Here is an 18,223-nt window from a genome sequence, read left to right on the forward strand (position 1 = left end):
GGGGGGGGCGTAACAAGCAATCGACACAGATACTAACGATTCTATGCCCTAAATAAGCATCTATAGACGATATATAACCGATACAGTACGGTAACTTGCGGGTATTCAGAACAGATTAAAAGATTTTCGTGGTTTTATATTTTTTTTATTCTATGGTGGTGGCTGTCTTCACGCTAGCCACCCCAAACCACTTTTTGTTAGTTTTTTTGGTCTAGATAGCAAGATATTCGTTAGTTCATGATTGTTCAGGCATTGGAATCGTTAGGACCCGATTCCTTCATTTTTTTTTTTTTTTTTAAAGTGGGGTGGCTGTCTTCACGCTAACCACCCCACCCAGAAATCAGTCAAACTAACCATGTGAATCCATCGGGCGACGTTAGTTCACGTTTGTTCAGGCATTAAAATCGTTAGGATCTCAATAGATTTGCTATAAAAAAATAAAATCAAAAAATTCATATTGGCCGGCCGAGATAGTTCAGCAGGGGGGGCGTAACAAGCAATCGACACATACTAACGATTCTATGCCCTAAATAAGCATCTATAGACGATATACAACCGATACAGTACGGTAACTTGCGGGTATTCAAAACAGATTAAAAGATTTTCGTGGTTTTATACATTTTTTATTCTATGGTGGTGGCTGACTTCACGCTAGCCACCCCAAACCATTTATTGTTAGTTTTTTGGTCTAGATAGCAAGATAGCCACCCCTGTCTTCACGCTAACCACCCCACCCCGAAATCAGTCAAACTAACTATGTGAATCCATCGGGCGACGTTAGTTCACGTTTGTTCAGGCATTAAAATCGTTAGGATTTCAATATATTTGCTATAAAAAAATAAAATCGGAAAATTCATATTGGCCAGCCGAGATAGTTCAGCCGGCGGGCGTAACAAGCAATCGACACAGAAACTAATGATTCTATGCCCTAAATAAGCATCTATAGACGATATATATAACCGATACAGTGCGGTAACTTGCGGGTATTCGAAACAGATTAAAAGATTTTCGTGGTTTTATATTTTTTTAATTCTATGGTGGTGGCTGACTTCACGCTAGCCACCCCAAACCACTTATTGTTTGTGTTTTTGGTCTAGACAGCAAGATATTCGTTAGTTCATGATTGTTCAGGCATTGGAATCGTTAGGACCCGATTCCTTCATTTTTTTTTAAAAAGTGGGGTGGCTGTCTTCACGCTAACCACCCCACCCCGAAATCAGTCAAAATAACCATGTGAATCCATCGGGCGACGTTAGTTCACGTTTGTTCAGACATTAAAATCGTTAGGATCTCAATAGATAAAAAAATAAAATCGAAAAATTCATATTGGCCGGCCGAGATAGTTCAGTAGGGAGGGTGTAACAAGCAATCGACACAGATACTAACGATCTAAGCCCTACATAAGCATCTATAGACGATATAACACCGACACAGTACGGTAATTTGGCGGCATTAAATAAGGTTAGACAGGCAATAATAAAATGCAAAAACTTTCTTATGCTCCTAAGTCGACGGCTGAAAAAAATACTCAGAATCGAGTCCATACGATGCCACTTGCAGAATAATATCAGCCGACCATGCTGATTCAAGATAGGTAGGTCATTTGCGGGTGATCAAAGCAGATTTTGCGGAAAAAAATAAAACTTGAAAATTTGAATAACCCAACTTATGCTCCTAAGTCGACGGTTGAAAAAAATACTCGGAATCGGGTCCTTACGATGCCCCTTACAGAATAACATCAGCAGACCATGCTGATTCAAGATAGGTAGGTCATTTGCGGGCGATCAAAGCAGGTTTTGCGGAAAAAATAAAATTTGAAAATTATAATAACCCAACTTATGCTCCTAAGTCAACGGCTGAAAAAAATACTCAGAATCGGGTCCTTACGATGCCACTGGCAGAATAACATCAGCAGACCATGCTGATTCAAGATAGGTAGGTCATTTGCGGGCGATCAAAGCAGATTTTGCGCAAAAAAAAACTTGAACATTTGAATAACCCAACTTATGCTCCTAAGTCAACGGCTGAAAACAATACTCAGAATCGGGTCCTTACGATGCTACTTGCAGAATAACATCAGCCGACCATGCTGATTCAAGATAGGTAGGTCATTTGCGGGCGATCAAAGCAGATTTTGCGCAAAAAAAAAAAAACGAACATTTGAATAACCCAACTTATGCTCCTAAGTCAACGGCTGAAAAAAACACTCAGAAGCGGGTCCTTACGATGCCACTTGCAGAATAACATCAGCCGACCATGGTGATTCAAGATAGGTAGGTCATTTGCGGGCGATCAAAGCATATTTTCCGGGAAAAAAAAAACTTAAATACTCGTATTTTAATAACCCAACTTATGCTCCTAAGTCGACGGCTGAAAAAAATACTCAGAATCGGGTCCTTACGATGCCACTTGCAGAATAACATCAGCAGACCATGCTGATTCAAGATAGGTATGTCATTTGCGGGCGATCAAAACAAATTTGCGGAAAAAAATAAAATTTGAAAATTTTAATAACCCAACTTATGCTCCTAAGTCGGCGGCCGAAAAAAATACTCAGAATCGGGTCCTTACGATGCCACTTGCAGAATAACATCAGCAGCCCATGCTCCTAAGGACTCTGTACATTATAAAACTTATCGGCAATCTGATCTGGGGGCACGGCAGTGCCCCCGCCAAGTCGAGCAAAACAAAGAAGCACGGCCGTACCATCCTTTTCTCGAAGCCATTCAGGTCATTTTCAACGTCCTGTAATTTTGTGGTGGCTAAAGCTAGAGCCCTGAATTTTCAGTGACATATAGGGCATAATATGGCTTACATATATTCCCAAGAACATTCAATTTGAACTTGTAGTTTAAGAATTATTGCACGTCAAAGTTCCTTATTTTTGTCACTGACATACTCACTCACTGATCATCATAATTCTAAGGTACTTCTAGCCAACCAACACGCTTCAAATTTTAAACATAAGTAGTTTTTAGCTTAACAAGCCATAAAAAACCTAAGAATATATCAATATCAGTCTCGTTTTAAATATTTAGGAACTGCATAAGTAAGTTTGTATTCCCATATGAATATATTCTATTAAAAAGTTACTTTTGCAGTTCCAACAAATAGTAGGTAAAGGTCTAAGATGTACGATGTGTGTATAAAGATGTGTATAGTATGAGCAGGGGGGTGTCACTGCGCAGTTTAGGTATATTTGGCCGATGCTCGGCTCGCACGATAATGGTGTCACGTGGCGCTCGCGCAAAATTGAAAATACGCAATGGCTTCGAAACCTAAATCGCGATCTAATCTGTATAAAAGATAATGTTCTGTTTACGGATGCCTGAATAAACGGAAGAACAAGGAAGCAGAAATTTTTTTTTTAATTCCGGACTATATTGACCGACATATTTTCAAAGGAATAAGTACTTCTGTGGCATACCTACTTCCGTGAGAATCAGACATACTATCTCCGGCTAAAAATTGTATGTTTACAGAATCTACGTTTGTAATTCCTACATATTTATCTTAAAAATAATAAATCAGTAGGTATAGGTGCAGAAACTTGTCAAGTGACAACCCCGTGCCGACACTCGCAGCTCGGGCATAAAACTGCGGCGCGCAAAGAATATTCACGGTTCGTGCGCGGTTATAAGTTTCAATTTTGCTTGCAGGCGGCGAGTGTAGGTATAATTTTATACCTAAATCTGGCTTTTGTGAAGAAGTGAATTTTCTGTATGGTAGTACTATTAGTTATTCTGTGGTATGAGTATGGTATGGCTATGAGTATGGTAAGAATATGAATATGGTATAGGTTCATACCATACATATGGCACTAGTGTGCGGGTATGGTGTGGGATGGGGACTTGGGTATGAGTATTGGATGAATACAAGTATAGCTTGGTATGACCATGAGTATTGTACAGGTATGAGTACGAGTACGAGTAACAGGTATAGTGTGAGACGGGTATGAGTATGAGCTTTCAGAAAAGTGGTAGCTGACGTACAAGAAGTAGTACCCGAAAAGACGGACTGCCTACAAAAAGAGATGAGATCCCAAAACTTCTACAACAAAAAAGTTTAGAGATGTAATATGATACCAAGTCTGTTATTTTAGTCAGTGCCGGGGGGTGTTAAAACCGCATCAACATTAGATAACTTTAATTTTTAATACATATAATGACTTGGCAATCGCACAATATAATGCTTTACTCGTACCGTACTCCTATAGTATTTTATACAATCGTGATATAATAGAGAGCTTTTCAGTCGAGTACCGTGTTTAAGCAACGAAGCTTGCTGAGTTGCTTAAGGTACGAGATTGAAAAGCTTGATTATATCACTATTGTATACAATACTTTTTTCTACGAGACAAAAAAATAATACTTACATCGATTAAGCCCGCACACGTTTCGCAAAATTTTCCGTACGGAATCACATGTACAAGCGAGACAGCACTATGCATTTGTTTCCACCTGTCATTCGGTTTCCGTATGGACTGACAGGTGCAAGCGAGACAGCGCTTTGCATTTGTAGAGCGTCGTCTCGTTCCCACCTGTCATTCCGTATGGAAACCGAATGAAAATTCCGAACGTCTGCGGTAAGGCTGGCCTCAGACGTTCGGTTTCCTGATCAGGAATCCGAATGAGGGCTATCGTTTTTTTCACCAGTTGGCGCCTCTGTTGATGGTGGTCCAAAAGACTAAAGAACAGCTGTAAGTCATAAATAAATAAATAAATATTATAGGACATTTTTACACAGATTGACTAAAGTCCCACGGTAAGCCCAAGGAGGCTTGTGTTATGGGTACTCAGACAACGATATATATAATATATAAATACTTAAATACATAGAAAACACCTATGACTCAGGAACAAATATCTGTGCTCATCACACAAATAAATGCCATTACCGGGATTCGAACCCAGGACCATCGGCTTCACAGGCAGGGTCACTACCCACTAGGCCAGACCGGTCGTCAAAACGGGTGTCATTGAAGTGACAAGTGACATTTGACATTTCGAACTTGGCGAAGACCACCATCCATCCACACTAGCGCCCCTAGCGGCGAATTCATACGCGTTAGCCCTCATTGGGAATACAGATTCGGAATTTTGTAACCATAGCGCACACATTCGATTATTTGCGTTAGGTCTCATTCTCACGAGCGCTTTTTCAACGCGCGTTAAAAAAGCGTTTGAATGACACTAATGGAAACATGTGTATTTATTCACACGATAGCGGTAGCGCGTTTTATGAAGCGTTGTTGGATTTCAACTTTAAGCCTTGGTAGTTAAATCGAATTTAGCGTGCGGGCAATTTCAAGCGTTTGTTTAACGCGCGTTGAAAAAGCCCTCGTGTGATGGGGCCTTAGGCCAGGATTACACTTGTAAGTTTTACTTACGTAAGTAGGGACAAAGCTATTTGCTAGAATGAGATAACGATATTCATATCTCATTCTGTAGTATAGCTGTGCCCCTACTTACGTAAGTAAAACTTACAAGTGTAATCCTGGCCTCAGGGCAAACATACGGAATTTTCGATCGGTTTCCGTACGGAATGACAGTTGCAAGCCATTATGCATGTGTATAGCGACGTCCCGTTCACACCTGTCATTCCGTACGGAAACCGAATATTCTGTCCGTGTGCGGCGAGTCAAATAAAATATACGTAGGCACTAGCTGTATTCGGGATGACGTCATTCGGTTTTTACCCGACTGCCAAAGGAGGAGGGTAATGTTTTTCGAGTGTATGTAAGTATGTATGTATGTATGCCTGTTTCTTAGTGGCCTCCTGTAGCCTAAACGGCTTGATGGATTTTGATGTATGAGGTATCGTTAGATTCGTCTTGATCACGGGAGTGTCATAGGATACATTTTATCCCGAAAGTCCTACTAGTAGGAGATACGGCTTATATGGTCGACCTTCACCCCTACGTCTGACGGATGAAACTTATATTTTATGAAAGAAAATATGTTCCTGAACATAAATAAATAGGGTTGCCTAAAGAAATATGGTCAAGGCTATTTTAAATAAATTTTTGAAAATATATTTTTTTCTTTAAATTTCACCGATTTGTCTGACGAACAAAATAAGTTCCAATGGAAAGTATACAACTTGTACAACATGAATAAATTAGGTTGCCTATGTTTTTCCGGTCACTATTATGAGGTTGCCGTGTTTAAACGGGTGAGTTAAAATCGATAATTGCACCCATCTGTCTGACGCTTGAATTGTATATCAAAATAATGGTAATTTTATTGCGAATACAATGGTATAGGGTTGCCTGCAAAAATCCGGTCACAAATAAGGGTTGCCAGGCTTTAAAAGAAAATAAGAAGGTTATAAGTTGCTGATTAGCGAACTAGACTCCACACTCGCGTTCGCGGCTTCGCGCCCCGATTCCCGCACGAGTGTGGAGGGGGCTTAGTATATAAGTGGATCAGTCATGGATTCTCTTTGCTCGTACAAGACAGTCTTAAGCCACTCGTGTGTGGAGGGGGCTTTATACATGTGCGGTGGGGGGAATGGACCGAACGGGACAGTCTTATACTAGAAGACGCTTTCTCTGCTACACCTACTGAAAGATACTTGAAGATACATGTATATTTCAGTAGGAGTATGGTGCACATAGTATGGTTTATGGTGGGTAACAAATAAAGCCCATCACAGATACGGCATCTGCCGATATCTTTTAAGATCCCTCCACACTCGTGGGCGAATCGCGGAGCGAAGCCACGAACGCGAGAGTGGAGTCGAGTTCGCTGATCTGCGAAATCGACCACACTCGCGTTCGCGGCTTCGCTCCGCGAGGCATCTGCATATGAATTGCGATGTATCGGTCTGTATATTTCGTTTCTCTCACAATTTGCAGTGTTGCTTCCCAGCGAGATCTTGGTGTCGTTATAGCTGATAACTTAACATTGGGAGGAACACATTTTGGGTTTTACCAAAAAGGCTAACTCTGTTTTATATATGATTAAGAAAGCTTTCCGTTATATGGATATAGTTATTTGTTATACAAGGGTGCAAAGTTGTATTTTACCCGCGAGTGTGGAATTGATACACGAGCAAGCGAAATGATTCTATAGTTGAACCACGAGCGTAGCGAGTGGTTCTAAAATAGAATCCTGAGCGTAGCGAGTGTTTCAACACACGAGAAGTAAAATACATTTGCACCCGTGTGTAACACAAAACTTTTCCCCTCACCATAGCGAGGAAAGTACAACATCCACAGGCGTTAGATCATCTTCGTCACTGGAATCACTATTTTTTTTACGATATTATAACAAAAAACTGGAAATTCTGTATTTTACGTGAGAAGTTTGTAAGTAAAAAGTTTGTTGACAATGTTGACATTCTGACGTATGAAATGTCAATGATGCGTTTTGAAATTGCATTGACTCAACTTGTGCGTTCAGAATTATATTTAACATCATTATTAAAAAACAAACGTTTCTTATGGAACTTTAAGGTCTATAAGGTGCATAAAATCCGAGTGGCACAGAGAGCCATGGAGCGCGCCATGCTCGGCATCAAACTTCAAGACCGAGTGAGGAATGCCGAGATCCGACGCCGCACCAAAGTGCAAGACGTCGGATACGTCATTACCAAACTTAAATGGAGCTGGGCGGGACATGTTGCCAGACAGAGTGATGGCAGGTGGGCCAAAATGTTAATGGAATGGTGGCCGCTTTCAGACGAAAGGAGTGCCTGGCGTCCGTTGGCTCGTTGGGTGGACGACATTCGGAAGACTGCGGGTCACTTCTGGATGAGATTGGCTCAGGACCGGGATAAGTGGCGTACGCGAGGAGAGGCCTATGCTCAGCAGTGGGCGATAGAAGGCTGATAAGAAGAAGAAGAAGAAGAAGAAGAAGGTCTATGACATAAAATCATTAAATAAAGCTAAATTTGGTATTTTTTATTAGATTCTCAAACCATTTGTTTAATGATAATTAATATCAAACGAATCATTATTTCATAATTTCATAATTCATAATCATCGTTTTACGTTTTGTTATCTGTCAAGCTACTTAAACACGCTCCATCCAAGGTCAAATTACTTTCCCCACTAGTGGATAAAATGCGTTTTTCCCCGCTAGTTTTAAAGGATAAAAGACAACTTTCCGAGCTAGTGAGGGGAAAAGAATATTTTAATTAAACTCTATAAAACATACGTAAGATCCTTATTGGAATATGCGTTCCAAATTTGGAATCCATATTTCCGAAAGGACATCAACCTTATTGAAAGAGTCCAAAGAAGAGCAACAAAATTGGCGCCATCTCTTCGCAACCGATCTTACGAAGATAGGTTAAAGGAATTGGGCCTGACAACAGTGACAACCTTGGAGCAGCGAAGGCAACGTGGTGACTTAATAGAAACATACAAAATACTCACAGGACACTACAACGTACCCGGGTTAAGTGACATTTTCACTCGGAATATGAATGACAGACTGAGAGGACATTCTCTGAAGCTGGCACGGACGCAGAGTAGTAGCAACCCAAGACGACACTTCCTGTCTAACCGTGTAGTGAAAGTGTGGAACAGTTTGCCCGAATCCGTAATCAGTGCGCCTTCAGTGAACTCCTTTAAAAACAGACTCTACAAACATTTTACGAATGGACAAAACACAAGTGCAGGACATTGATATGCACGTATCAGCTATTTTAAGCTGCCTGTGCATTCGTATATAGTAATAATAATAATAATGTAGGTGCTAAACAGAGAGCGATATATATTTTGGTACAATTTCCAATTTTAACATATAGTTGTTCAAGCAAATCTTGTCAGTAGAAAAAGGCGCGAAATTCAAATTTTCTTTGGTACGATATCAATTTGCGCCTACATTTTTAAAATTTGCCGCCTTTTTCTACTGACAAGATTTGCTTGCAAGATTTAACTTACTTAAAGTGACAAGTGTTTATTATTCTATAATTTTATTGTAGTACTAAAAAAATATATCTAATTATGACAATAGAACATAATTAGTTATTTACCTATTTTGTTTCACTTTATTTATCATTCAATACATTTAATTTTTTTATGCCTTTAGTCCTAATCATCTGCACTTTCAATCCGGAGGTCGCGGGTTCAAACCCCGGCTCGTACCAATGAGTTTTTCAGAACTTATGTACGAAATATCATTTGATATTTACCAGTCGCTTTTCGCTGAAGGAACACATCGGGAGGAAACCGGACTAATCCTAACAAGGCCTAGTTCCCCCTCTGGGTTGGAAGGTCAGATGGCAGTCGCTTTCGTAAAAACTAGTGCCTACGTCAATTCTCAGGATTAGTTGTCAAGCGGACCCCAGGCTCCCATGAGCCGTGGCAAAATGGCGGGATAACGCGAGGAAGATGATAAGTTCTAATCATCTGCGCACCACAGTTTGCTCCTCTCTCCAATTCCCTGAAATGTTGGTGCCTTCTATACATAAAGCCCCAAGCAACTACTTTATTTGATCACTGGTTTATCCGGCACTGATAGCATACCTTTTAGATAACAACCCTCCTGCCTACTGACAATAGGAGGATATAGAATTATAAATATAGCGAAACATATAGATTTATTTATAGGTACTGAATTTACTGATCATATACACTGTCAACATAGGTTAAAAAATACAATGTACAATTTAAGATCAAAATGAACTACAACTAGTGCCAAATATGTGCGATATTACATTGACTTTTTTTTTATACTACGTCGGTGGCAAACAAGCATACGGCCCGCCTGATGTTAAGCAGTCTCCATAGCCTATGTACGCCTGCAACTCCAGAGGAGTTACATGCGCGTTGCCGACCCTAACACTCCTCTCCCTCGAGCTCTGGCAACCTTACTCACCGGCAGGAACACAACACTATTAGTAGGGACTAGTGTTATTTGGCTGCGGTTTTCTGTAAGGTGGAGGTACCTCCCCAGTTGGGCTCTGCTCTAGATCTGGAATGACATCCGCTGTCCTGTGCCCTACCACACAAAGCGAGATGTTATTCACAGTGCCCATAACTCTCTTTTGGACGTAGTTTAAGGACATACCCGGGTCGGAAATACTTTTGTTATGTTATAATAATTATTATAAATTGCCTATCATACTACTTAATGTCTCAATATATTTTGATAATAATCAGTACAAAATGCGTAGTGACAAGTTTTGGTGTTATTTTTTTATACTACGTCGGTGGCAAACAAGCATACGGCCCGCCTGATGGCAAGCAGTCACCGTAGCCTATGGACGCCTGCAACCTGTTTATTTCAAGACTTGGCATAGTATAGTAAAGAACAAAGAAGTTTTAACGGAAACAGCCCTTTCTTGTCACTAACAATTTTTGATTGGTGGCATAGGAAGATCAATCAGTGATGGGGTTTCAAATGATTATTCCCACTAGGTACCACCAAATTGGTAACAGTGGTAACAACAGATTTTTTTTCACCTATACCCAGTGGAGGCAACCATGAAAAATAATTTCCAGAAAAAAGCGCACTGATAATAATCATCTTGCTGGTCAGTTGCTGATAATGCAGCTTAAGATATCATGCTCAGTACAAAATACAACTACTCCGTAAGAAAACTATTTATAAGTCAAAGTCGCCTGCAGCAATACATTTAATCAGATGATGGACTGGGCTCTGGGCATGATGTATTTGACGCTATTTTTATTTTTTTATTTGAAATCATTATACAGCGTGGAAAGATAAGTCGGGCCCTGGAGGGAAACTACCTTAAATCCTTAAGCTGGCTCATTTTACTTAAAGGAGACATTCCTTTATTTTTAAAAAGAAACAAAACTGCATTCAAAGATTTTTTTAAACTCGCTTGCCTCGCACGGGACTCGAACCAACTAAAATAAAATAAAAAAACACTCCCTATTTTATTATACTAATCGATAGTATTATTATTCAGGATAAAATTTCTCTAACCAACATTTGGTCTTAAAAATAAAAATGATCGTTAAATCTAACATTAATTTTATTTTACTATCAATTTGTTACACTTAAATTATTTAACTGATAAATTGTTTGAAATGAGCCCCCTCGTTCCGGCTACACAAAATTAGTCGCCGTTGAAATTCATTTCTTGTACCCTTCAGCAAAGTTGTAGCGGAGTTTTACTCCAAGGGGGATGTAATGATAACCTCGCTACATGGATCTCTATGTATACAAAGCACAGTATAAAATAGCTATTGCACTGACCAGGAATCAACACTCGATGGGCGCACAATTCCATCTGCTCTCAATCTCATACCTCTATTCTCTTGTTATGAATGTAACCTCAACACTCTCAGGGAGATTAGAAGGGCCCCAAGTCCCGTGGCTTGTATCAGTGGATGCACGGCACAACTGAATCTCGACAAGAGAACTCATCGTGCATCCCGCATCTCATAGGTATACTCTTCTCAACCTCATCCGATGAGTACTGAGGTGGGAACCATGTGGTCCCCGACGAGCCTCCACAACAACCCCTACAGCTCATCCATCAGCCTCCATAAGAAACCTCCAGTAACTCAAACCGATAAACTCCAGCCAATTTTTTTCAGCCGTCTACTTAGGAGCATAAGTTGGGTTATTCAAATTTTCAAGTTTTATTTTTTTCCGCAAAATCTGCTTTGAGCGCCCGCAAATGACCTACCTATCTTGAATCAGTATGGTCGGCTGATGTTATTCTGCAAGTGGCATCGTAAGGACCCGATTCTGAGTATTTTTTTCAACCGTCGACTTAAAAGCTTAAGTTGGGTTATTTAAATTTTCAAGTTTTATTTTTTTCCGGAAAATGTGTTTTGATCGCCCGCAAATGACCTACCTATCTTGAATCAGCATGGTCTGCTGATGTTATTCTGCAAGTGGCATCGTAAGGACCCGATTCTGAGTATTTTTTTCAGCCGTCGACTTAGGAGCATAAGTTGGGTTATTCAAATACGAGTATTTGTTTTATTTTTTTCCGCAAAATCTGCATTGATCAACCGCAAATGACCTACCTTTCTTAATTCAGCATGGTCGGCTGATGTTATTCTGCAAGTGGCATCGTAAAGACCCGATTCTGAGTATTTTTTTCAGCCGTCTACTTAGGAGCATAAGTTGGGTTATTCAAATTTAAAAGTTTTATTTTTTCCGCAAAATATGCTTTGATTGCCCGCAAATGACCTACCTATCTTGAATCAGCATGGTCGGCTGATGTTATTCTGCAAGTGGCATCGTAAGGACCCGATTCTGAGTATTTTTTTCAGCCGTCTACGTAGGAGCATAAGTTGGGTTATTAAAATACGAGTATTTAAGTTTTATTTTTTTCCGCAAAATCTGCATTGATCGCCCGCAAATGACCTACCTATCTTGAATCAGCATGATCTGCTCATGTTATTCTGCAAGTGGCAACGTAAGGACCCGATTCTGAGTATTTTTTTTCAGCCGTCGACTTAAGAGCATAAGTTGGGTTATTCAAATTTTCAAGTTTTATTTTTTTCCGCAAAATCTGCTTTGATCGCCCGCAAATGACCTACCTATCTTGAATCAGCATGGTCGGCTGATGTTATTTTGCAAGTGGCTTCGTAAGGACCCGATTCTGAGTATTTTTTTCAGCCGTTGACTTAGGAGCATAAGTTGGGTTATTCAAATTTTCAAGTTTTATTTTTTTCCGCAAAATCTGCATTGATCGCCCGCAAATGACCTACCTATCTTGAATCAGCATGGTCGGTTGATGTTATTCTGCAAGTGGCATCGTAAGGACCCGATTCTGAGTATTTTTTTCAGCCGTTGACTTAGGAGCTTAAGTTGGGTTATTAAAATTTTCAATTTTTTTTTCCGCAAAACCTGCTTTGATCGCCCGCAAATGGCCTACCTATCTTGAATCAGCATGGTCGGCTGATGTTATTCTGCAAGTGGCATCGTAAGGACCCGATTCTGAGTATTTTTTCAGCCGTCGACTTAGGAGCATAAGTTGAGTTATTCAAATTTTCAAGTTTTATTTTTTTCCGCAAAATCTACTATGATCGCCCGCAAATGACCTACCTATCTTGAATCAGCATGGTCGGCTGATGTTATTCTGCAAGTGGCATCGTAAGGACCCGATTCTGAGTATTTTTTTCAGCCGTTGAATTAGGAGCATAAGTTATGTTATTAAAATTTTCAAATTTAATTTTTTTCCGCAAAACCTGCTTTGATCGCCCGCAAATGACCTACCTATCTTGAATCAGCATGGTCGGCTGATGTTATTCTGCAAGTGACATCGTAAGGACCCGATTCTGAGTATTTTTTTCAGCCGTCGACTTAGGAGCATAAGTTGGGTTATTAAAATTTTCAAGTTTTTTTTTTCGGCAAATTTGTTTTGATCGCCCGCAAATGACCTACCTATCGTGAATTAGCATAGTCTGATGATGTTATTCTGCAAGTGGCATCGTAAGGACCCGATTCTGAGTATTTTTTTCAGCCGTCGACTTAGGAGCATAAGTTAAAGTTTTTGCATTTTATTATTGCCTGTCTAACCTTATTTAATGCCGCCAAATTACTGTACTGTGTCGGTGTTATATGGGGCTTATGTAGGGCTTAGAATCGTTAGTATCTGTGTCGATTGCTTGTTACACCCTCCCTACTGAACTATCTCGGCCGGGAAATATGAATTTTTCGATTTTATGTTTTTATCTATTGAGATCCTAACGATTTTAATGTCTGAACAAACGTGAACTAACGTCGCCCGATGGATTCACATAGTTAGTTTGACTGATTTCGGGGTGGGGTGGTTAGCGTGAAGACAGCCACCCCACTTTAAAAAAAAATGAAGGAATCGGGTCCTAACGATTTCAATGCTTGAACAATCATGAACTAACGAATATCTTGCTATCTAGACCAAAAAAACTAACAATAAATGGTTTGGGGTGGCTAGCGTGAAGTCAGCCACCACCATAGAATAAAAAATGTATAAAACCACGAAAATCTTTTAATCTGTTTTGAATACCCGCAAGTTACCGTACTGTATCGGTTGTATATCGTCTATAGATGCTTATTTAGGGCATAGAATCGTTAGTATGTGTCGATTGCTTGTTACGCCCCCCCCTGCTGAACTATCTCGGCCGGCCAATATTAATTTTTTGATTTTATTTTTTTATAGCAAATCTATTGAGATCCTAACGATTTTAATGCCTGAACAAACGTGAACTAACGTCGCCCGATGGATTCACATGGTTACTTTGACTGATTTCTGGGTGGGGTGGTTAGCGTGAAGACAGCCACCCCACTTTAAAAAAAAAAAAAAAATGAAGGAATCGGGTCCTAACGATTCCAATGCCTGAACAATCATGAACTAACGAATATCTTGCTATCTAGACCAAAAAAACTAACAAAAAGTGGTTTGGGGTGGCTAGCGTGAAGACAGCCACCACCATAGAATTAAAAAAATATAAAACCACGAAAATCTTTTAATCTGTTCTGAATACCCGCAAGTTACCGTACTGTATCGGTTATATATCGTCTATAGATGCTTATTTAGGGCATAGAATCGTTGGTATCTGTGTCGATTGCTTGTTACGCCCCCCCTGCTGAACTATCTCGGCCGGCCAATATGAATTTTTTGATTTTATTTTTTTATAGCAAATCAATTGAGATCCTAACGATTTTAATGCCTGAACAAACGTGAACTAACGTCGCCCGATGGATTCACATGGTTAGTTTGACTGATTTCTGGGTGGGGTGGTTAGCGTGAAGACAGCCACCCCACTTTAAAAAAAAATAAAAAATGAAGGAATCGGGTCCTAACGATTCCAATGCCTGAACAATCATGAACTAACGAATATCTTGCTATCTAGACCAAAAAAACTAACAAAAAGTGGTTTGGGGTGGCTAGCGTGAAGACAGCCACCCCCTTTTATTTTTTTAAAAAATCGATTTTGGAATCGGGTCCTAACGATTTTACCTACTGAACAAACGTGAACTAACGATGAACTAACGATATAGATATGCCATTTGCGGGCAAATGAAATGGGGTGGTCAACTTCACGAGCATTGCCCAGACCTCGCTAGGTGGGGGGGAGGAGATGGGCATACGCCCTCCTCCGAGCCCCTGCGCGCTTGCGGCGGATCGGGTGCGAGGCTGGGTCGGCCTCCCGTTCCCTCTCCGCTGCCTCCTTCTGCGACATTACATCCTCGCAGAAGGAGAGGACCGCTTTCCACGACCTCTCGTCGGCGACCATAGCCTTAACTACGGCCGGCAAGGAGAGGTCGTCCCCCACCACTGCCATGAGGTCACGGCGCTGCCCCGCCCAGGCTGGGCATTCCTCCAGGGTATGCTGCGCCGTGTCCTCGCCGCAGCTGCACTGGTGACACTCGGCCGTCACCTCCCGTCTTGCGAACCGGTGCAGGTAGCTCCCGAAGCAGCCATGACCCGTGAGCACCTGCACCAACCGGAAGGTCAGCGAGCCCCGCTCTCTTTCCAGCCAGTCTTGTAGGACCGGCCGGACCGCCTCGACAGTCCTGTGTCCTCCCTCGCGCCCAGCTAGTTCTTCCTCCCATTGGAGGACGATGGACTGCCGGACGAGGAGCCTCTGCGCCTCTACTTCTAGTACCTACCCAGCCTACCCTAACCTACAATAAATTCAGTCAATCGACCAAACACCGCAATATAACGAAAATCGCATGCAGTTGTTTTTTCGTCTAATTGGGGCTATAGTCTTCATAAAGAGTACTTCTGCGTTTCAACATTGAACGCAATAATCGCCATTCTAAACTCTACCATTAAAGTACCTCACACAAATCGATATCTTAGATCTCCGCTAGTCATCCATGGATGGTCTTATAACAAAGATTACTTGATATAGACTCCGCAGAGCATTTCATACTCATACTCATTTATTTATAATTGTATTACATAATACACGTCAGAATTTCGAGTTGTATTGTATAAATAGCCTTATGAACCGATTTTGCATGTACAACCAGCCTTTAAGTTTATAGTTTATTATGGTTCATTATTTTTGTATGTGGGTATTTTTGCACATTGTAGCTTTTCCTCAGTCACCCGTTGACCGCGAACGCTGTAAAGGGTTCGAAACGTCGGGATGTATTATGAATTCAATATACGCGATATAATCCGTTTTTATAGATTTATTTTATAACTTAATCTAGTTAAATAGATAGAAATGAAAGTGGCACAGTGACGTTACGATGTGTTGCCATTTTGTAAGAGCATTTTCTCAAGTCAGGGTGCCAGACTTTGTCCATCATTTGTGACTTTTGTATTGTTTTAACACAATGGGTCCCATACAGACATTTGATCAAGTTTGGGAACAAATCAAATTATTTTATGAAATATTTTGATTTGTGTTTTTTTAAGTAGTCACACTACTATATATAAACTTATACTTATATAAACTTGTTCATAGATGGCAGCACCAGTCTCTCTCGCTACAACGTAAATCCGTAAGGAGTTCGTTTAGGAGGTGCAAGCGCGCACTGCTTGCCCTTAGAGCTGGTCAAAGACGCCTAGTCTTACTAAGATGGCATATAGTCGAGAAATTCGGACGGGCACCGCCGTGGCGGGGTGGCCTAGGGGTTCATGGCGTTAGCCGCGATAGCTAAAGACGCCGGTTCGAATCCGGCCTTCACCACTGGAGGGCTTCGTCACTTTTTCTTTAATATATGACATCTATTACAGTTTTTAAGACATTTGATCGTCAAAACAAACCTGATCGTCTGATACCATAAGAAAAAATTGTTAACTACCCAATTTCGAACCCTGTGGCAGACGTTTTGGTGCAACCGACTCGACGACTGAGAGAGACTCCTAACATCTATTAAGAAAGTGATCTATGACTGATACAAAAAGCGCTATCACTTTCTCAACTCTAATGGCTGTCTATTACGCGAAAGAAACTCGCGAACGGCTTCACACCTTTTTTAGGCGCCTAATTATTGCTAGATGCTGGTTAATACGATAATGTCATTAATCATCATCATGTAAGAGGCATCTAGGACTAGCTTGTTTATACAGTTAACAGAAAAACTGGTATTGAAAGCAATTTAGTACCTACATTATATTAAATATCTATAGTTAGTAGCTAACCGGGCCAGGGTGCCTAGCCAAGATGCTAATCGTTTGGTACAACAATGAAACGCTATCTGTCTCTCAATGTAAGGGTGATAGAAACACAAAGGGTCTCCCTACATATATCGACGCGGATTCGGCAAAAGCTGATAGAAAATAGTAGATTGTACAACAAGGGCATAAAGCGATCCATTTTTATCCGAGGCAATTTATTGGTTCGAGCGCAGCGACCGTCGAAGTTTAAGGTTCAAAACATTTAATTTTATTTAAGACAATTTATTTTATATTATTTTATAAAAGAATAGCCTAGAAGCCCTAGACACTCTTTTCTCTCAACTCAACTGCAGGGTTCGTAATTGTTATTTAAGATCCGTCAAAATCATTGCTAAAACTTTTAGAAGTCTGTAAAACTGTAACTGTATAAAATATTATGGACTCACTACATTACAAAATAACAATGCCTTGCACGATACTGTGACTACAATACCTAAATAACTTTCATACCACTGAAAAATACCTATTACCTCATTGCACTCGCTTACTCACTGCAACTGAACGCGAATTTCGATCGACACGCCAACTGGTTCCGTGGTGTAGTGGTTATCACATCTGCTTTACACGCAGAAGGCCGCCAGTTCGATCCTGGCCGGAATCATATGTTTTTGTTTTTTTTTTATTTTTATGGTAACATTATTTTTGTTTGCTTTGCATTTGTTGTTATGATTTTTAAACATTTTAATTTTATTTTTAACCGTAAATATTGCTGTTGATTACAATAACCTACAGAACAAATTACAACTTCGTGGAACCGTTTTAGGTATAAATATTTATTTAATATAGTGTGTATTTGATTCTATTTTGTGTACCGTAGCAGTAACTGAGCGTGTGAAGTGTTCAAAAAAATCTAAACACAACCCTGTTTAAACCATTTTTCATAATCTTAGTAATTCATTAAATTATTATATGTCCGGCACTACGAGACATTTAGTTTTATGAATAAACCTGTTGTATTAATTTCAATTTATCACAAAGAGTATCTAGTATCAGTATCACTCTATTATATAAACAAAGCACGTAGCGACGGAAAAATATTTTAATTCGATTTTCAACCTTACAGCAATAATTTAATTCTGAAAAACTTAAAACTACTGCTCACGCCATTTTAATTGTCACTGGACACGCGTTGTCATAATTAGAACTAGAGACCAGTTAA

The 18,223-nt window shown here is 40.2% G+C and overlaps 1 protein-coding gene, 1 non-coding gene and 1 pseudogene across 2 annotated transcripts in view; 2 read left to right on the plus strand and 1 right to left on the minus strand.

Annotated features, from left to right (window-relative positions):
* LOC134752839 (LIM and SH3 domain protein 1) overlaps positions 1–18,223 on the plus strand; it is a 55,669-nt gene that overhangs the window by 5,640 nt on the left and 31,806 nt on the right. The gene's annotated exons all lie outside the window — the stretch shown is intronic.
* Positions 1–18,223, minus strand: part of LOC134752574 (uncharacterized) — a 29,814-nt pseudogene that overhangs the window by 1,979 nt on the left and 9,612 nt on the right.
* Trnav-uac (transfer RNA valine (anticodon UAC)) lies at positions 17,593–17,665 on the plus strand. The gene has a single exon. It is a non-coding gene; the product is annotated as a tRNA-Val (tRNA).

This window comes from Cydia strobilella, chromosome 25 (genome assembly GCF_947568885.1).
Source record: "Cydia strobilella chromosome 25, ilCydStro3.1, whole genome shotgun sequence".
NCBI classification, from domain to species: domain Eukaryota; kingdom Metazoa; phylum Arthropoda; class Insecta; order Lepidoptera; family Tortricidae; genus Cydia; species Cydia strobilella.